This window comes from Physeter macrocephalus, chromosome 1 (genome assembly GCF_002837175.3).
Source record: "Physeter macrocephalus isolate SW-GA chromosome 1, ASM283717v5, whole genome shotgun sequence".
In the NCBI taxonomy this organism is placed as follows: Eukaryota; Metazoa; Chordata; class Mammalia; order Artiodactyla; family Physeteridae; genus Physeter; species Physeter macrocephalus.
The window spans coordinates 88,568,926-88,589,783 of NC_041214.2; the positions used below are offsets into that span (position 1 = coordinate 88,568,926).

General features: G+C 46.8%; 1 protein-coding gene and 1 long non-coding RNA gene across 6 annotated transcripts in view; one reads left to right on the top strand and one right to left on the bottom strand.

Moving 5' to 3' along the window:
* LOC102984765 (uncharacterized) overlaps nt 1-7,020 on the bottom strand; it is a 29,803-nt gene extending 22,783 nt beyond the window's left edge. For 2 of the 3 annotated variants that reach the window (XR_447947.4, XR_008617304.1), the window contains exons 1-3: nt 6,846-7,020; nt 2,488-2,654; nt 592-1,557 (exon numbers count right to left, since the gene is read on the bottom strand). This is a non-coding gene — a long non-coding RNA (uncharacterized lncRNA). The remainder of the gene's footprint in view (nt 1-591; nt 1,558-2,487; nt 2,655-6,845) is intronic. The other variant, XR_008617305.1, reaches the window with a different exon arrangement.
* Nucleotides 7,021-7,745: 725 nt separating this feature from the next.
* TNK2 (tyrosine kinase non receptor 2) overlaps nt 7,746-20,858 on the top strand; it is a 28,663-nt gene continuing 15,550 nt past the window's right edge. The window contains exon 1 of one of the 3 annotated variants that reach the window (XM_055084750.1): nt 7,746-8,385. The gene's annotated coding sequence lies outside the window, so the exon portion shown is untranslated. The remainder of the gene's footprint in view (nt 8,386-20,858) is intronic. The other 2 variants (XM_028492789.2, XM_028492798.2) reach the window with 2 other exon arrangements.

The following is a 20,858-nucleotide window of genomic DNA, read 5'->3' on the forward strand; positions in this document are numbered from 1 at the left end:
ATATATATATATATATATATAGCTGAATCACTTTGCTGTACACCAGAAACTAACACAGCATTGTAAATCAACTATTCAATCTAAAGAAATAAATTATAAATTTTCTGAGGCAAAAACAAGCAAAAAAACCCAGATGAATGGATAAAGAATCTGTAATACACACACACACACACACACACACACACACACACACACACACGCAATGGAATACTACTCAGCCATAAAAGAGAACAAAATTTTGCCATGTGCAGCAACATGGATGGACTTGGAGGGCATTATGCTAAGTGACATAAATCAGACAGAGAAAGACAAATACTGTATGATATCACTTGTATGTGGAATCTAAAAAATACAAAAAACTAGTGAATAAAACAAAAAAGCAGACTTGCAGATATAGAGAACAAACTAATTACCAGTGGGGGGGGTGTAAGGGTGGGGGAATGGGAGGTACAAACTATTGGGTGTAAGATAGGTTCAAGGGTGTATTGTACAACACGGGGAATACAACCAATATTTTGCAATAACTGTAAATGGAAAGTAACCTTTAAAAATTGTATTAAAAGTTTAAAAAATAAATAAATAAAAGAGTACCTGGACACTGTAGTCTGTTGGTTACCAACTTCAACTCTAAGTGTCCACCAGAGGGCGTCAGAACCCAGGACTATGGCGCTTCATCCTGAATAGTCCATGTTGATCCAGGGCTTGTAATCTCTGGACTCATCTGGCTCTTTCTCTAGCAGGGCAGAGGGGGCAGGGTGTGGGAGCAGCTGGCAGCACCTCCTCCCACTGTCCTAGTAAGGTTCTGAAAATGTCTGAACTGCTTGGGGGCATGTGAGCCCAGCCCCCAGAGCAGCTCTGGGGAGCTCTGACTTGCTTGAAAAGGTCAAGGCACGGGTCTGTTCTTGGTCCTGGGAGGACGTGACCTGGGTTAGCAGATAGCCCCACGCCAAAGAATTCCTTCAGAAATCCCTCCCTTCACCTCCACTAAGGGGCAAATGGTCCATTCCTGACTAAGAAATCTCTTGCCCTTTGTGATACTGGATCATTTGCTCAGACACCAGACCTGACCCCACTCCTCACTTCCCTCCCACCTCAGCTCAGGCACTGGGGGTACTCCAGGGAACCAGCACCCACTGTCTCTGGTTGCACACTGGAATCACCAGGGGAGTTTTTAAAACCTATGGATGCTGAGCCCCACTCCAGAGATTCCAACTGAATTGTTCTGGGGTGGGACCTGGGGAGCAGTGTTTTTAAAAGCTTCCCATGTGATTCTTATGTACAGCATTATTGAGAATCTCTGGGTTCAAGGCCTTGCTAACCAAGTGTAGGAGATTGACAGAAATGTAGAACCGCAGCATCCCCTTCCCAGCTTGCTGAATCAGAACCTGCCTTTCAACCAGACGCCTGGGTCATTCAGTGGCACACTGCAGTTTGAGAAGCACTGGTCTAGTCAGCATACTATTCTACTTCGTCCACGCTCATTCCCCGGGCCTGAACCACAGCCTCCACAGCTTTCTCAGGTTGGAGCACTGGCCTTCAGAAGTCTTTGCCTCTGATCTGCAGAAAGAAACACATTTTATATCAAGATGTAGAGCACACCTGTGTATATATAATGAAACCATACCTTTACTATTGTTACCAAACCAAACCTCAGTCCATTCACTCGGGCACAGTAAAGCCAATCTGCTGACACCAGATTGTGGTGAAGGAAAGCGCAGTGTTTATTGCAGGGCACCAAGCAAGGAGTCCAGGCTGCTAGTGCTCCAAAGACCCAACTGCCTGATGGCTTTTGGGGAAAGGTTTTTAAAGACAGGGTGAGAGAGAGGGGTGGATGATCAGCTCGTGGACACTCTTCTGATTGGTTGGTGGTGAGTAATTGGGAATCAACATCATCAACCTCCTGATTCCAACTGGTCTGGGGTCTACGTGCTTGTGGGCAGCATGCAGTTAACTTCTTCCACCTCGTGGGGGTTTTAGTAGCTGTCACACAGCTCAAAGGATATGGCCCAGTATATTATCTATAGCCCTTGAGGAGGAACTAACAGTCCTTGACTTTGTTAAATGACTAAACTATTATTATTCTGTCTTGCTTGGCTGTTTTCCTTTCTTTCTGCATTTTCTTACTTCTCTGATTAAATTTATTCTTTGGAAGTTGGGGAAGGCCTAGGAGGCTAAAGTTTTTCTACAGACAAGAGGGAGGCAGAGGACATGGTGGGGGGCAGGGTCTGTCCTGGGAAGGCCCCATAGGGTCCTGCTTGGTTACACTATCTGTGATGCACTCTCATCCATTCAATAGATATTGCTGGCACCTACTGTATACTCAGCATTGTTCTAGGTGCCTGTGCCAGTCTTGTCCCCAGACAAAACTTCCTGTCATTGTGGAGTTTATGTTGGTGGGCAGAGGCCAGGGAGGGTTGTCAGAAAGTTAAAAGTAAATCATAAATATGAAGGACATGCTTGAAGATTATAGTTTCTTTTAAAACTTACATTTGGGGGGACTTCCGGATCCTGATTATGGTGTTTCTTGATCTCAGTGCTGGGTATATTCACTTTGTAAAATGCCCAAGTCTTTGCACTTCTCTGGATGCATGTTATACTTCAATGAAAAGTTCAGAAAATTATATTCTGATGTTTTCTATTACTGTCCTCTTACACTAAAAAAAAAAAAAAAAAGCCAGTTAAGGGACTTCCCTGGTGGTGCAGTGATAAAGAATCCGCCTGCTAATGCAGGGGACATGGGTTCGAGCCCAGTCTGGGAAGATCCCACATGCCGCGGAGAAACTAAGGCCATGCGCCACAACTACTGAGCCTGTGCTTTAGAGCCCACAAGCCACAACTACTGAGCCCATGTGCCACAACTACTGAAGCCCACGTGCCTAGAGCCCATGCTCCGCAACGAGAAGCCACCACAATGAGAAGCCCGTTCACTGGAACTAGAGAAAGCCCGCATGCAGCAACGAAGACCCAATGCAGCCAAAATAAATAAATAAATAAATAAATAAACCAGTTAAAACTCACTAAATTCAGTTCACCTCCAGCTAACAGTTTGCAAGAGTAGTTTAAAAAACATTGCTCTATTTTTAAAAACAAAACAGAACCCAAAAAACCTTCAGCCCAATCACTCCGCAGCATCAACACTCTTGGCCGAGCACCTGCTTACAGGTATGAGCAAGGCTGCCTTCACAACCCGCCGTTGCCTTCCTTGCCCTCCTGCTAACCCCACACATGCAACCATCTCACAGTGGAGATTCTTCAAGGCACTGCCACAAGCCTCCCTCAAGCAGCTTGGGCTGCCTCTGCTTAGAACTAGACCTGAAAAGCCCTTCTCCCTGCAGAATCACTCTGCTGTGGGCAGCTCTTTTCAAGTTTCAGATCTGGGAAGAGACTGGCACAGGCACGTTGGAGGGTCGGGGTTATCCCCACAGCCTCCTGAATCTCCTAAGCCTTGTGTTTCTAGCCTGTGTCTCATTTCCTCCATTGTGCTGTCAGTTCCCTTGGGAGAAAGCAGTCTCCCCAGCTACTAGTAACAGAGTCAAACACAATGCAGAGAAGGAGACATGCTCCAAGACAACTTCCATCACAGCCCCAGTGCTCAATGTGGTGGTGGGGCAAGTCCAGGAGTTGAGATGGCAGGATGGGGGAAGGCAGCAGGAGAACTCTTTTCTGTGAGCCTAAAGCTCCAGATAACCCTGCACTAGCGATGTCGGAGGCATGGGTCTGGCTCTTGAGAGCAACTGGAAAGGAGATGGGAGAATGGGGAGCTGGGCTCCCCTAGGAGAATCACCCAGCAGAACAATCCAGCATGTAGGTGCTTTGACCCCTTGCCTTGTTTGATTTAGAGCTTGATTTACCAGCAGAGAAACTTGCTCCAAATCAGTTGTTTTCATCTATTGATCCCCCAAATCTGGTCAGACTGATGCCAAAAATCTTGGCTCTCTGTGCACCAATGCCCAACAGAAATACAGAGTTTTGGAGGAACAAGAAAAATGGCTTTAATCTTTGCCTGGCAAAGGGGAAAACACAGCAGGCTAGCACCTCAAGAACTGTGCCCCCCCTTCCCGGGGAATCAGACAAGATCTTATAGGTGGGGTTCACAGTCCAGGGTATATGATAAGGATCAAAATTGTGAAGGTCTTGCATTCTTCTTGCATTATTTCAAAACAGTCACAGCTGGTGTCAGGCAGCTGGGTAACTGGGTCCAGCAGTGCGGTAGTTGAGCCTGTTTGTCTCTGGTTTATCTTTCTTTCTGAAATGCAAAAGGCTACAAGGGGTGATTTGTTACAAGGGAGTGCAGGGTATACATAGGTGCATGATGTAATTTACATAGAGTTAGGGGGTATTACAATGCAGGATATAATTCACATAGTGCCAGGGAGTAATAGATTAGCTTTGTGAAGGACAAATCTAGTTACAGACACTACAGATTAGCAACAGTTAAAATAAAGCTACGAGTGATTAACTCTTTCCGACCCGTTTGTTTCTTCTCTAGCCTGTTCACTGTTCCCTTTGCTTTCCTTGTTCTCAGGAGAGGAAAAACTTCATTTCTATTTTTGTTGCAACAAATTCCCCACTGCTAGTTCATTCCATCCATATTAATGGAGGAAGGGAAACGGGCGTCATTCTTGTCTGGCTGAGGACAAAACTTCAGTTTTGCTCCACTTGACAATCACCAGCTGTCCAGCCCAGGGGCCCATCTATCTTCTACTTTAAGACCTGATGCTTCCCAAAGCTCCTGGGTATGGTGTTGCTTTGTTGTGCCTTATTGGTTCAGAGCAGACTTGGGAGTCAGAAAAGTGGATTTAAATTCTGGCTTCACTACTACCAGCTGTTACTTAATCGTGTAGAGCCTCAGTTCTATCACCTGTGGAGTACTGCCTGCCCTAGACCCTGTCTCGGCCCAGGTGGGGTGCATTCAACTTCCTGCTCAGTGGCCCTGGCTGCATGGTGAAGGGCAACCCCCTTACACACACTGTTATCGAATGATTTAGTATAAAGTTGCCCTGCTCACCTCACAGGGCAAGATGCCATGACCCAAATCCACCCAGTCCAGCCCCCCCATAGCTGTCTAGAACCCGCCCCCTTCAGCACCTCAAGAACTGTGCCCCCCCTTCCCGGGGAATCAGACAAGATCTTATAGGTGGGGTTCACAGTCCAGGGTATATGATAAGGATCAAAATTGTGAAGGTCTTGCATTCTTCTTGCATTATTTCAAAACAGTCACAGCTGGTGTCAGGCAGCTGGGTAACTGGGTCCAGCAGCGCGGTAGTTGAGCCTGTTTGTCTCTGGTTTATCTTTCTTTCTGAAATGCAAAAGGCTACAAGGGGTGATTTGTTACAAGGGAGTGCAGGGTATACATAGGTGCATGATGTAATTTACATAGAGTTAGGGGGTATTACAATGCAGGATATAATTCACATAGTGCCAGGGAGTAATAGATTAGCTTTGTGAAGGACAAATCTAGTTACAGACACTACAGATTAGCAACAGTTAAAATAAAGCTACGAGTGATTAACTCTTTCCGACCCGTTTGTTTCTTCTCTAGCCTGTTCACTGTTCCCTTTGCTTTCCTTGTTCTCAGGAGAGGAAAAACTTCATTTCTATTTTTGTTGCAACAAATTCCCCACTGCTAGTTCATTCCATCCATATTAATGGAGGAAGGGAAACGGGCGTCATTCTTGTCTGGCTGAGGACAAAACTTCAGTTTTGCTCCACTTGACAATCACCAGCTGTCCAGCCCAGGGGCCCATCTATCTTCTACTTTAAGACCTGATGCTTCCCAAAGCTCCTGGGTATGGTGTTGCTTTGTTGTGCCTTATTGGTTCAGAGCAGACTTGGGAGTCAGAAAAGTGGATTTAAATTCTGGCTTCACTACTACCAGCTGTTACTTAATCGTGTAGAGCCTCAGTTCTATCACCTGTGGAGTACTGCCTGCCCTAGACCCTGTCTCGGCCCAGGTGGGGTGCATTCAACTTCCTGCTCAGTGGCCCTGGCTGCATGGTGAAGGGCAACCCCCTTACACACACTGTTATCGAATGATTTAGTATAAAGTTGCCCTGCTCACCTCACAGGGCAAGATGCCATGACCCAAATCCACCCAGTCCAGCCCCCCCATAGCTGTCTAGAACCCGCCCCCTTCTCATTGTCCTACTGTCCTCAGGCCAGAGCCCTTGGGCCCAATGCTGGAAAGCAGGAGTGCAGAAGGAGTCACCCTTACACAGTTCTCTGATGTCTGATCCTTGGGACAGTTCTGTCTGGAGTTGTTTTATTATTAAACGCATCTTATAGATGAGGTACAGTCAGAACAGGGCCAACTTGCCCTAAGCTTTTGGGTTCTAAGCTTGGCAGCCCAAGGCCACCTCCAGCTGTGCTAGGATCTGCGCCTGCAGGTTGCACTATCACTGGGAGAAGGACCTCTGAATTTTCTCCTCCTTGCGGGGTACAGACCCAAGAGAGAGCAGTGCAGGAGAGAGGAAGGCCCCCTTTGCCTGGGACTCTTTCTGCCTGTATTCCCAACAGGAAGTGTCACAGGCCTGAGCCCAGCTCTCCCTTGGCCCCAGGGAAAGGGTGGAGGCAGCCCAGGTTCATAGGTCTCTGGGCTGCTGCTGAAAGATTAGGACTAGAGTCCCTCTCTGCAGTCAAACACTCACTGGATTGGGACCTTGGAAACTTTCCGGTCCAACCTCCTCTTCATTTTAGAAATGAAGCAACTGAGGCCAGAGGGAAGTGGTTGTTTTTACACTCATAAGTCAGGAGCAGCTGAACTGCTACTTAGAATTCGAGACTCCTATTTCAGCGCTCCTCCATTGGGCCCTGTTGACTACACCATCTCAGTGTGAACTCCCTACCTTCTGCTTCACCTCTTCTCCCTTTGGCTCCACAGGAAGGCGCAAACAGGGTTTCTGGTGGATGAAGAAGGGGCAGCAGTAGCGGTTCTGAAGGAAGAAGGAGAAGTAAGTGGGACATGGCCCCTTAAGAGGGCGGGCCAATCCGGCCAGGCTCCGCCCCCCTCGGGCGGCGCAGGCGCAGGCTGGCTCCGGGAACCCCCGGCAGGAGGGCGGGCGCTCTTGGTTATCGGGCCGGGGCGCTGGGCCGCAGCACCTGCGGGGGCAGGCGCAGGGCGTGGCGCCCGGGGGGCGGACGTCGACGCCCAGGAGCAAGGGCTGGGAGCCGGGACCGGGACGTGGGGGTGGAGCGGGAGGGGACGCGACCCCGCAGCCCCCTCCCCCGGGGGACGGGGCGGAAGGAGCCGGGTGGGGGCCGGTGTGACCGGGCGACGAGGGCAGCACCATCTGGAGGGGCGGGACCGCGCGGCCTCTGGGGGGCAGGAGAGTGCGTTGGGCAGTGCCGGCTGGGGGCCCTAGGCCGGGAGCGCAGGAGGACCGCGGCGGGCTCTGCCCAGCGCTGCAGGAGCAGCAGCCTCAGCGGATCGGGGTTCTCAGCTGGGGCCCGCAGCAGCTCCGCGGGCTGAAGCTCGGCGTGGAGGAGCAGGGGGGCGTGGGTCCGGCCGTGCAGGAGGAGGGCGGGGTGGGCCCGGGGGTGCAGGAGCGGGGCGGCCGGGGCCGCGAGCCCAGCCTGGGGGTGGTGTGGGGGCCTGCGGACGGCGCGGACTGGAGGTGCCCGCCGCCGTGGACGGGCTCCGCGGGCTGGCCTGTGGTGCAGGAGGAGGGGCTGGGCCCCCGCAAGCAGCACCAGGAGAAAGGGGGAGGCAGCCCCGCAGTGCAGGAGCGGGGGGAGGCTCGCACCGGGGTGCAGGAGCAGGGGGAGGGGAGCCCACGCAGGCTCCTACAGCAGCCCGAGCAGCTGTCCGAGCTCGGGGACGGCCTCTGGGAGAGCAGAGACGAGCTCGAAAGTTCCGAGGAGCGGGGAGAGCAGTACTGGGAGAGCTGCGGGCACCTCAGAGGGGAGGCAGAGGTACTGGGAGCGGCCCCGGCACGCCGCAAGAGACTCGAACTGGTGGGGAGGGCCCGGCCAGTGGGGCCCCAGGGGCCTGAGGGAGAGGGGCGCCTGGGGGTGCAGGAAGCAAATTGGCTACCCGGGGTGCAGGAAGGGCAGGTGGTGCGGGCTGTCCAGGAAACATACCTGGACGGGAAAGGGTTCCAGGAGGGAGAGGGGCCCCTGGAGGGACACAGGATCCGGAGGCGCAGACGGAGGAGGAGGTGGTAACTCACAGGCCGGCTGCTCAGCACCACCATCGGGCCGGGCCAGGGCCGTGGTGAGCGCAGGATGTAGGGGTTTGGAGAGTGGGGGGGCAGAAGAGCGCCGTGAACCTGGGAGCGTTGGAAACCACTGCCCGATAGCAGGCAGTGTCCTGCTGGGTCCTTTTCTGCCACCTCAGCCGGGACATCATAGAAGCTTTGTCTGCAGAGAGTCAGTGGAAGGCAGCAGGTAAGGAATCCCAATTCTGTTCTCAACTGGAATTGGTGTGTTTGGAAGGAGGGGGCTGCAGTTATCTCAGGAGAGCGTGGTCTCCAGACTGCCTTTTTTCATTCCCCTGTGTTTAAACCTGGAGAGGAATGAAGCAGTGCAGTGTTCAACAGCGAGACAGCACCCCTCCCCCCAGTACTGTATATGCCAACTGGAGTGATGGGACATTTCCTTAGAGTCTAGACTGGCGGTGAGACTGTCTGGGTGGCTGCCAGGCCTGGGCAGAAGGGAGAGAGGCGTAGTCCCAGGCTGAGGTTGCAGAGGAAGTAGTCACCCCTCCGCCCCTCCACTTCCCTCCACCCGTTTACCGGTGGAGATAGGGGTGCCTCCATGCCATAGCTGGCTTGGTGCAATCAGCACAGGCTGCCTCACGTCCTCAAAACACGTTCCAAAAAAGGGAAGGGGCAGCATTGCATTAACAGGACCTTATCTTGTAACCCTCTTGGCCACGTGAGCCGAGATGTGAGTGTGGCAGCCGGTAACTTGGGCACGAGCCTGGCCTGCTCCCGCCACACCTTCTTGTCACATTTGATTAATACTGAGGGCCCAGAGCCAAGGATAAATAGTGGGCAGAAGGGTGGAGAGCTGGTGAGGACTTCTGCCTCCGTGTGGGCTCTCAGGACCCCAACCTCAAAGTGTGGGATAGGAGAGAGTGTCTGCACTGCTGGACTCTGGGCATCCTCTGTGGCCCAGACCTCAGCCCCACCCCATGGAGGTGGACAGATGGGCAGCTGTGGCATCATGGGTTCTGTACCAGCCAGGGCCAGCTCTCAGCCCAGCTTAGAGGTGGGGCTTGCAGAGGTGGGGGCTAAATTTGGCTTCCTGTTGACTTCCTCATGGCCTGGGTGCCAGGCCTATTCATTCCTGCCCCACAGGGGCTTGGTTGGCCACTTGTGGGCCTCATCTGCCTAGGGATGTTCACCTCTTACCTGGCACTGTCTGGGTTCTTGCTTCTCTAGTTCTCGGGTGGGGGTGGGTACAGAGTTGCTGCTTGTCTCAGGGCCTTAGCCAAGACCCATCTCTGCCCCACCCCAAGGAGAGGTTCTAAGTCAGATGGCCCCCAGACCCCTGTCCCAACCGGACTGGGTGGAGATAGTCCTTTTCTGTTGGGTCAGGGGGAGTGGTGGTCGCGTCCTAAGCAGGCAGCTGCTGGGACTCTGCTGGAGGAGCCAGTTAGCCTGCTCCCCATGCAGACCCAGACTTGACTGTCAACTTCATCCCATGCCTGCCTGTCATCCTGCCACCCCAAACACTCATGCATCGGAAGTTCAGCTGCTGTGTCCAAGGTGTCTGGCTCTTCTGGGACGGCCAGACTGGTTCTTGCGCTCTGGCTTCAATGGAGAGAACTGTTCTAAACACATGCACATAAGCATACACCTTCACCCTGTTTCAGGTTGATTCTTGAATTTGTGGTAGATGAAGAGAAAGAGGACTTTGGCAGATCTGGGTTTACTAGCTGTGTAACTAGTGTGTAACTCGGATAACATTTCGGGGCTTCAGTTCCTCGCGTGTGAGGCGGGCCCTGGTTTTCCCTACAGTGTCCTGAGTGCAGAGGGCTCAGACCCTTCTTTGCCAGCCTAGCGTCCACCTTCCCAGGAGCCATGGCCAGTGACATTAGGCAGGAGGGGTCAGCGCTCCCAGACCTTTACCTCTAGCCCCTGAGCCCACAATTATCCCCCTGCCCTGTGCGTTATCCTGGAAGATGAAGTGTTTTTTGTTTTGTTTTTTTTCTGTGGCACGCAGGCCTCTCACTGTTGTGGCCTCTCCCGTTGCGGAGCACAGGCTTTGGACGCGCAGGCTCAGCGGCCATGGCTCACGGGCCCAGCCGCTCCGCGGCATGTGGGATCCTCCCAGACCGGCTGTTGTGGCCTCTCCCGTTGCGGAGCACAGGCTTTGGACGCACAGGCTCAGCGGCCACGGCTCACGGGCCCAGCCGCTCAGCGGCATGTGGGATCCTCCCAGACCGGGGCACGAACCCGTGTCCCCTGCATCGGCAGGCGGACTCTCAACCACTGTGCCGCCAGGGAAGCCCCCTAAGTGTTTGTTTTTAATAATAGCTTTATTGAGGTATAATGATGTGGTAAATGGCACATATTTAAAACATAATTTAATAAGTTTTAACATATGTGTATACCTGTGAAACCACCACCACAATCAAGATAATGAACATACCCATTATTCCCAAACCCCCAAAAGTTTTTTGTGCCCCTTTATAATCCCTCCATCCCACCCCTCCTTTGCCATCCCCCTTCCCCAGGTAACAATAGTCTGCTTTCTGTCACTATACATTAGTTTGCATTACCTAAAATTTATGTAAATGGAATCATACAATATGTGCTCTTTTTTTTTTTTTTTTTTTTTTGGCCTGGCTTTTTTCACTCAGCATAATTATTTTGAGATTCATCCATGTTTTTGTGGGTATCAATTGCTTATTCCTTTTTACTGCTGAGTAGTATACCACAGTCTGTTTATCCATTTACCTCCTGATGGGTTGTTTTCAGTTTTTGGTTATTACAAGTAAAACTGCTATGAACATATGTGTAAGTCTTTGTACGGACATATGCTTTTTTTCCTGGGTAAATCCTTAGGACTGGAATAGTTGGATCATATGGTAGGTGTACATTTAATTTTTAACAAACCGCCAGACTGTTTTCCAAAGTGGTTGTACCATTTTATGTACCCACCAGCTGTGTATGAAAGTTCTAGTTTGTTCACTACTTTGTCAGCACTTGGTATGATCAGTCTCTTTAAATTTAGACATACTAATAGGTCTGTAATTGTATCTCATTTTGGTTTTAATTTACATCTCTCTGATGACGAATGTTGAGCATCTTTTCATTTTATTTGCCATTTGTATATCTTTGGGGATGTGTCTGTTCAAATTGTTTACCCATTTTTTAATTGTGTGGGGGTTTTTTTTGTACTGAGTTTTGGGAGTTCTTTTATATTATGGATTCAAGCCTTTTATGAGATATGTGATTTGCAAGTATTTTCTTCCAGGCTCTGGCTTGCACTTTAATTCTCCTAACAGTGTCTTTTGAAGAGCAGACGTTTTAACTTTTAATGAACTCGAGTTTACCAGCTTGTTCTTTTATGCATTGTGCTTTTGGTGTTTAAGAACTCTCTGCCTAACCCAAAACATGATGGTTTTCTCCTATAACTTTTATAGTTATGGGTTTTACATTTAGGTCTACAATCTATTTGGGGTTAATTCTTAGGTTAGTATATGGTGCAAGGTACGAATGGAAGTTCAGTTTTTTGCATATGGGCATCCAATTGTTCAGCAAAATTTTTTGAATAGACTTGTTTCTCCGTGGAGTTCCCTTTGCACCTTTATCAAAAATCAGTTGTTTGTATGTGTTTAGATCCAATTGTGGACTTTGTTTTGTTCCATTGATCTAACTTGTCTGTCTTTATCCCAGGACCACATTATCTTGATCACTGTAGATTTTATAGTAAGCCTTGAAACCAAGGAAAGATCTTAAACTTTGTTCTTCCTTTTCAAAATTGCTTTAGTTATTCTAGGTTTGTTGCACTTCCGTACGCATTTTAGAACAATTTGTAAATTTCTACAAAATAGCCTGCTGGGATTGCATTGAATCTACAGATGAATTTGGGGAGAATTGCTATCTTAGCAATATTGAACCTGACTCATGAACAATGTGTATCTCTGTATTTATTTAGATTTTTAAGAATTTCACCAATGTTTTGTAGTTTACAATGTACAGATCTTTTAAATCTTTTGTCAGATATATCCTTAAATATTGCATATTTTTGATGCTATTGTAAATTGTATTTTTAATGGAATTCAGTTTTTTGTTAAAAAATTTACCTACCTTAATTGTGGTAAAATATACACAACGTAAAATTTACCATTTTAACCATTTTTAAGTGTATAGTCCAGCAGAGTTAGGTACTTTCATGTTGTTGAACAACCATCACTATCATCCATCTCCAGAACTTTTTCTTATCTTGCAAAACTGAAACTCTTTACCTATTAAACAATCTCTGTATTCCCCCGTCTCCTCCCACCTCTGGCAATCACATTCTACTTTCTGTCTCTACGAATTTGACTACTCTAAATACCTCATGGGAGTAGAATCATACAGTATTTGTCCTTTTGTGACTGACTTTTTTCACTTACCATAACATATTCAGGGTTCATCCATGTTCTAGCATGTGTCAGAATTCCCTTCTTTGTTTTTTTTTTAAGGCTGAATAGTAATCCACTGTATGAATATACCAGATTTTATTTATTCATCTATCAATGGTTGCTACTACCTTTTTGCTGTTGCCAATAATGTTGCTATAAGATGGTGTTGTTTTTTAAATTTCAATTTCCAATTGTTTGTTGTTAGTATATATAAATAAAATTGACTTTTGTATATTATACCCTCCCACCTTGCTAAACAGGTTGTTCTAGTGGCTTTTTTGTAGCTTCCATTGGATTTTATACATAGACTGTCATGTCATCTGCTAATATAGACAGTTTTACTTCTTCCTTTCTGGTTTTTATGCCTATTATTTCTTTTTCTTGCCTGATTGCACTGGCTAATCCTCTGATATAATGTTGAATAGAAGATTAGGTATCTTGTTCCTGATGTTCAGGGGAAAACATTCAGTATTTCACCACTATGCATGATTTAGCTGTAAGTTTTTCATATATGATCTTTATCAGGTTGAAGAAGCTCCCTTCTGTTCCTATTTTACAGAGATTTTTAATAGAAATGGATGTTGGATTTTGTCAGATGTTTTTTCTGTTTATCAAAATGATGATAGGATTTTCTTTTTTAGTTAATGTGATGAATTACATTGATTTCATCTTCAAATGCTAAATCAACCTCACATTCCTGAGACAAGCTCCATTGGGTCATGATTATTATTCTTTATGTATATTGCTGGATTCCATTTGCTGAAGAATTTGTTAAGAATTTTTGCATCTGTGTTTATGAGTATATTTTTCTTGTAATGTTTACAGGATTCATAATATACATCTTTAATTTATCATATGTTTATGAGGATATTTTTCTTCTAATGTCTGCAGGATTCATAATATACATCTTTAATTTATCATAGTCTGCCTTCAAGTGATGGAAGAACCTTAAAATATTTTCATTTTTCCCTTCCTTTATGCAATTATTATCAAAATTATACATGTTATAAACCCCACACTACATTGGTATAATTTTTGTTTAAACAGTCAATTTATCTTTTAAAGAAATTTAAATATAGTAAAAAAAAATTTGTTAACTATTTACCCATGTAGTTGCCATTTCCAGTGCTGTTCATTTCTTTGCATAGATCCATATTCTATATGTATTATTTTTCTTCTGTCTGAAGGACTTCTTTTACCATTTATTATAGTGCAGGTCTGCTGGTGTTGAATTCTTTCAGCTTTTGTATATTTAGAAAGTTTATTTAGCCCTTATTTTAAAAAGGTATTTCCATTGGAATAGAATTCTAAATCATTAGTTTTAATGATGTTGTGCCACTGTCCTCTCATTTCCATTGTGTCTGCAAGAAATCTGTTGCCATCTTTGTTCCCTGTATGTAGCATGTCTCCCTTGCCCTCCCCAGCTACTTTTTGAGCTGTTATCACTGATTTTGAGCAATTTGATTATGATGTGCAATGGTGTAGTTTTCTTCATGTGTCTTGTGTTTGAAGTCATTGAGCTTCTTGAATCTGTGGGCTCTTAGTTTTTGTCAAATGTGGGAAAATTTCAGTCGTTGTTTCTTCATGTTTTTTTTCTGTTCCCAACTCTTCTTGGGAACTCTAATTACACATATATTAGGCCACTTGAAATTGTCCCACTGCACACTGATGCTTTGTTCATTTAAAAAAGAATCTTTTTTCCTTTGTGTTTCATTTTGGGTAGTCTAGTATTACTATAGTAATGGTGCTATTACTGTGTCTTCAGTTTAACCCACTTTTTCTTCTGTACTGTCTAATCTGACTTAAATTCCATTCACTTTATTTTTTTCATTTCATATAGTGTAGTCGTTATTCTAAAAGTTCAATGATAGTCTTTTAAAAACATAGTTATAATTGTTTTAGTGTCTTTTTCTACTAATTCTAACATCTGTGTCAGTTCTGGGTTGGTTTTGATTGATTGCTTTTTCTCCTCATTATAGATCATAGTTTTTTGCTTTTTTTTTTTTCCTGGTAATTTTTTTTTTGGCTGTGTTGGGTCTTCGTTGCTGTGCGCGGGCTTCTCTCTAGTTGCAGCGAGTGGGGGCTACTCTTCGTTGTGGTGCACAGGCTTCTCGTTGCAGTGGCTCTCTTGTTGCGGAGCACAGGCTCTAGGCGCGTGGGCTTCAGTAGCTGTGGCACGTGGGATCTAGAGCGCAGGCTCCGTAGTTGTGGCGCACAGGCTTAGTTGCTCCGTGGCATGTGGGATCTTCCTGGACCAGGGCTTGAACCCATGCCCCCTGCATTGGCAGGTGGGTGTTCAACCACTGCACCAGAAGCCCTCTGGTAATTTTTTATTGAATGCCAGACAATCCATTTTACTTTGTTCGTTGCTGGGTATTTTTGTATTCCTATAAATATTCTTGAGCTTTGTTCTGAAATGCAGTTAAATGACTGGGAAATAGTTTGATCCTTTTGGATTTCATTTTTAAGATTTGTTAGGTGAGACCAGAGCCACGCTCAGTCTGGGGCTAATAATTCCTCACTGCTGAGGCAAGACCCACCTATGTATTCTACCCATTGCCTAGCTTTTCCAGTCTGGCTAGTGGGAACAGGCACTTTTCCCAGCCCTGTGAGCACCAGGCACTGTTATGTCTAATCCTTTTGGGTGGTTCTCTTCCCCAGCCTTGGGTAGTTTCCATACATTCATGTGATGATTAGTACTCAGCTTACTACTCAAGGGGGATCTTTTACAGACTTCTGTGGTGCTCTCTCTTCTCTGATGCTCTGTTCTGTGAATTCTGGCCACCTGAGTCTCCCCAGAGTCTCAGCTCCATCTCTTCAACTCAGAGAGTCCTTTGGGGTCCAACTGGTTCCCTTCCCTCTTCTGTAGCCTGGAAACCCAACCATAGGGCTGACCTCCTTTGTTTCCTATCTCCTAGGTATCACTGACCTTTGCATCTTGATGTCTGGTGTCTTCAAAACCATTTTGTATATTTTGTCCATTTTTCTGTTGTTTCAGTCAGGAGGGTAAGTCTGATCCATGTTATTCCATCTTGGCCAAAGATGAGGATTTTACTTTAATTCCCTCATTCCCACCCTGCTACTCATCCCATCTAACAGCCCATCCACTCTGGGCGTATCTCATTTTTTCTTCAATCTACTATTCCTTGTTTATATTGTTATGGTGTAGTAAACTGTGACTTTTCCTTTCCTGGGCACCTTTTTGTTCTTCCTGGAGTTACTTTTTTTGTTTGCTTAGTTTTCTATGTACTTTTCAATTAATTAAACTCTCCAGTAGCTGTATAAATTTCTCAGGGTGTCAGTTCTATTAGATATTCTATCAAATTCACCTCTCTGAAGAAGTCTCTTTCAGAGCCTTGTGCCCTAAAGCGGCATGGACTAATTGCTCTCTATCACTGATGCTTAGCTGTCCTCCTGGGATCTCCCTTTCAGCATCTTGGGCATTTCCTTCACTGCCTTTCCGTGCCTTTCTCTCCTGTTTCCTATCTTCTCCTTTGTTGGTTTATTCTCTAGTTTGGTAGAGTACATCCTTTAGTAGCTTCCTGAGAGAGGAGGGTGAAAGAGTAGTAGATTATTTTGAGACCTTGCCAGTCTGATACTCAGTCACTTAATTAGCTGAATATAGAGATCTAGGCTGGAAATTGCTTTCCTTTGGAATCTTAAGGACATTGCTCTTAAGTTCCAGAGTTAACATTAATGTCTAAAATCATTCCCAATCCTTTTTGTGGAACTTGTGTTACACCGTTGCCCAGGAGTTTGTAGCATCTTTTCTTTATCTCCAGTATTCTTTAATTATGTAACTTGGTATGGGCTTTTGCTCTCCATTGTGGAAGATACTTTATCCTCCAACCCTTCTATTGTGATTTTAGCAATTTTAACAACAGTAAATGTCTGTTGATATTATTTTATCCCATGACATGGATGAGGTAGACACAAAACTACTAAATTCAACTTAAGTTTTAACAGAAACATTGGAATAATGGATTAGGATTTTTGGCTAGGGAGATATCCACATTTCACTTAAAAAAATCCTTTATTTTTTTTAAAGGACTTGCTAAAGTTTTACGGTCCAGATTTTTTTTTAATTAGAAAAATTAAGATAAGTGTGTGAACCTAATACGGAAAAAATTCTCAGAATGAATTTTTGGAAATTTAGTAGAATGATTTCTCCATCCACTGACATTAATGGGACTTAGCATTAATAATTACCATCTGTATAGTAAATAGTCCTGTAAACTGATGCTCACGGCCATGATGAGAAGGGCCTTCTGAGAGAGTGGTCAGTGTCAACAATGGGAAAGAATATTTGAAAACAGGACTGTTCTGGCCAGGACCAACGATTGGCGCAGTTACAGGCTTTCTCCAGCGCAGCAGTTCTTGACCCTAGTATGGATTCATCTGCAGAGATTTCAAGATATGATGCCTGAGTCTCACCTAGACCAAGTTGATTAGAATTTCAGTGGGCAGGGCCCACACACAGACACTTTCCTACCTCCCAGGTGATTTTAATGCACAGCCAGTGCAAAAAACCACTGCTCCAGGGTTTAGCAGAGACCCTTGCTTCTCAGTGTGGTCTAAGGACCAGAACATTATCACTGGGAGCTTGTTAGAAATGTAAAACTTAGACCCTACCCGTATCTGTGGAATCCGAATCTGCATTTTAACAAGATTCCCCCAGGTGATCTGTATGTGCATTAAAGTTCATGAAATACTGCCTCATTTATCCATTCAGCAGATATTTATGAGCACCTGCTGTGGGCCAGACTTTGTTGGTTGGGGTGAGGATGGGTCTGTTGAATTTTTTATGTTTCCTGTCATATTTGTAATTTCTTATTCCCCCTATTAAAAAATAATGATATTTATTCTCTTCTTGTTTTGTAGATACAACATCTTGTTTTTCTGAGGATATTAATGAGCATTTTCTGTCAGAAATTTTCTTCTCCTGCATAGTCTGCATTTCTTCTCAGTTGCTTTTTTCTGTGTGTTTTGCTCTTTCTTCCATGTTAGAGGCTTTCCTTGGGTGTCCAATATTTTTTTGTCATCTACTCTTGACTACAAGCACTGGGTGGCCTTGTTGACCGAGCTTCTTTGTATGGTGACCTGGCTGCTCGGTTTGTGGAGGACTCCCAATGTTGGTTTCTTTATATCTTTCTTGGCCTGATCAGAGTCCCCAGAAAGGACACTCCTGTCTTCTGCCAGGAGGTGGAGGCCTGGCTCCATGTTCCTGGAGGGAGTCGAGAAGCGGACTGAGATCTCCACATCTATGTGTGCTTTCCTTGTTAGGTCCCTGGCACCCCGCTCTCAGCCAAGCCTGCTGTGCCAGTGCAGAGGCCTGCACTTCACCCCTGAAGGGAAATCCCGATTTTGCCGGATGGTACCAGGGCAGCAACCCAGTGGCTTTGTACTGGGGAGAGAGTCCAGGGGGGTCTAACTGCTTCTTAAACAGCTTTTGACTAATCCTCTGTATTTTTAGCACCTGTTCTTCTTCTAGAGGTTTCTGGGGCTTCTAGTTCCCAGGACTTTTGAGGATTCTGTGGGGTCAATCAGGTCCTTTTCACCTTGGGATTGGGGATTTTCTCAGGTCTGCTCTCCATAGTCACTGGCCATCTGCTTTCCAGCTTCCAAAGCTATGTTGTGGTTTTCTCTTCTACTGTTCTTCCCAGCCTTAGGGACTTTTGCCATTCAGAAAATTTATCTTTTGATAATTTTGGCTTTGGTGGGGTTTTGGGAAGGAGTGAAATTATGTGCATCTGTGCAATCTATCTTTTCCTGGAGCCTCTATTGCCTCTTTAAACTTCCTCACAGAATCCATGAATTCATTCAGTATCTAGTATATATTTAACAAATAAGACTCCAGCTTCATTCAATATCTAGTATATATTTAACAAATAAGACTCCAGCTCTGCCCTCCATGAGCCCAAATCCTTGAACCAAGCAGTTTCATGTCCTGTTGTATATGGACTGAATTCTGGTTCACCTGTTACTCTCCAGTAACAGGTGACCCTGGTCACCTCTCCAGAGCCTCAGTTTCCTCATCTGTAAGATGCGGATAATGTAGGGTAGTGGGGGGGGAGGTTAATCAGGCAATGAAAGATAAAACTTTTAGTAAAGAACTCGCACACAGTGTCTTTTTGAGGACCTGAATTGTGACTTCTCCTCCTTCATAGTCCCCCAAACCTAGCACAGGGTGAGCACACAGTCAGTATGTGGTGAGTGACTAAAGAGGCGTGTGGGGTGAGAGGTTTGGCCTGGGCCCTCCTTCAGCAGCTCTAGGTCCTGGGAGCCAAGGGCTTCTGCTGGATGTGAGAACTCTAGGTTCTTCCTGTCTCTGCCTGTCCCCTGGATGTTATGTCTCCTCCTGAGGCAGGTTCTCTGCTCAGGCCCCTGACCTTTATTAGTCCCTGACCTTGGCAGGGCTGCCCCTCCATGGCCAGAGAGGAATCACCATTGCTCTGAACTGCTCCCCAGCTCCTAGGGATCCATTCCCTATGACAGCTTCTTAGGTGCCTCAGACCAGGCATGTCCCTTCCCTTTCAGGGTCTCAGTTTCTTTATCTCTAAAATGGGTGGGATTTAAGGTATCTTAAATATCTTGCAGTCCCTGACATCTCTCTCGCTTCCAGGTTCGGACCCTTTCTCTCCCTGGCCCAGCAGCCCACCCTGCACTGGATGTTCCTAGCTCCTGGGGTTCTGGTGTGGGCGCTGTCCCAAGGGAATGAGCAGTCCCTCTCACAGAGTAAATGCTCTCCAGTTCACAGCTCTGGGCCCACCCCACCTCCAGGGCCCAACAATAGGCCCCTTCAGCTCTAGGCTCTTGCTGAGGGGGTGGGGGGGAGTGGGATGAGGCCTGAGCTTGTAGGCAGGATGACCAGCTGGGCAGCCTCTTCCCAGCCCTGGAAGAGCCCTGGGGATGGCTGGCTGCTGGGAGCCAGACTACATCCTTCCTCTCTTCCCGGGAGCCTTGGCTGCCGGGCCTTGGTGCCGGGAGGATGCTTGGGCCAGAGGATGAGAGGCAGCTCTCTGCAGTACCCTGCATCCCAGCCCTGTCACTTGGGCGTGTGTGGTGCGCGTATGCAAGAGACCCAGACAACTGCAGGAATTTACCCACTGTCACACTCGAGTGGTGTTTATGTGCGTGGGAGGGATGCTCCAGGAATGTGTTAGGGCTCTCAGTGTCCTGTCTCTGGGCACCAGGGTTGGCACACTGGTCTTTTGCTGGTGGAGCGTGAAACAGCTAAAAAAATACTTTCAAGACCAAGTTGATAAATGTAGGGAGGTACTGGGTTCAGTGAGGGTCTGTGTTGTGGTGTTTAGTCAGGTTCTTTCCTTTCCTCTCTGAAAGTTACACCTCCTTCTCTGTTGGAGTCAAAGGAGATGAGGCATAGGAGGGTCCCTGTATCTGGTGTGTCTGCCCCTGCTTCTGTGCCCTGCCTTCCCATCCTCTGACCCCCCTGTCTCCCTCCTCTCTCTCTCTGCCAGGCTGGGATGCCTGACAAACCAGACCTCCTGCCCATCGATCAACCCTGTGGTATCCCCAGCTCTCCCTCCACAGTCTGACGAGAAGGCAGCCTTCAGTCAAAGCTCTCCCTCTGCCTTGAGGGACTGCTGTGTTGTCCCTGGGGCTGAAATAGCTTTGTGGGAGCAAAGTAGCTTAGTGGTTCTGGGACAGGAGTAGCTGTAATGAGATTGGCTGCCCTGCTTCCCATGAAGGTGCTTGCTTTTCTGGATTCGAAATAATGGGGGGAAGCAAAGCCAGGGCCGACAAGGGCAACCAGGCTTATACCTGGTATTCACTGGACATAAGGTGTTACCATCTCACTGGAAAAGAGACAGGCCTCCTTTCCCCAATGTCTGTCACAAAGGCTTGAAGTCCCTTTCAGCAAACTCTCTTGACCAGGTGCCTTGCCAGATTCTTCTTTCAAGGTGACAGATATAAACAGATGGTTACAATGTACAAACCACAAGAGGTGCGTACATAGGGCTCCCTCAGTAGAATTATGTATTAATACAGAGTGCTACAGAAGTAGTACCCTTTAAGGATCGGAGCATGATGGATAATTAAATTTTTTTTCATTCTTTTGGCTATTTTCCACGTGTAGTATTATGTGTTTATACCAGTCTTTTTTTTTTTTTTTTTTTTTTTGGTGGTATGCGGGCCTCCCTCTGCTGCGGCCTCTCCCGTTGCGGAGCACAGGCTCTGGACGCGCAGGCCCAGCGGCCATGGCTCACGGGCCCAGCCGCTCCGCGGCATGCGGGATCCTCCCAGACCGGGGCGCGAACCC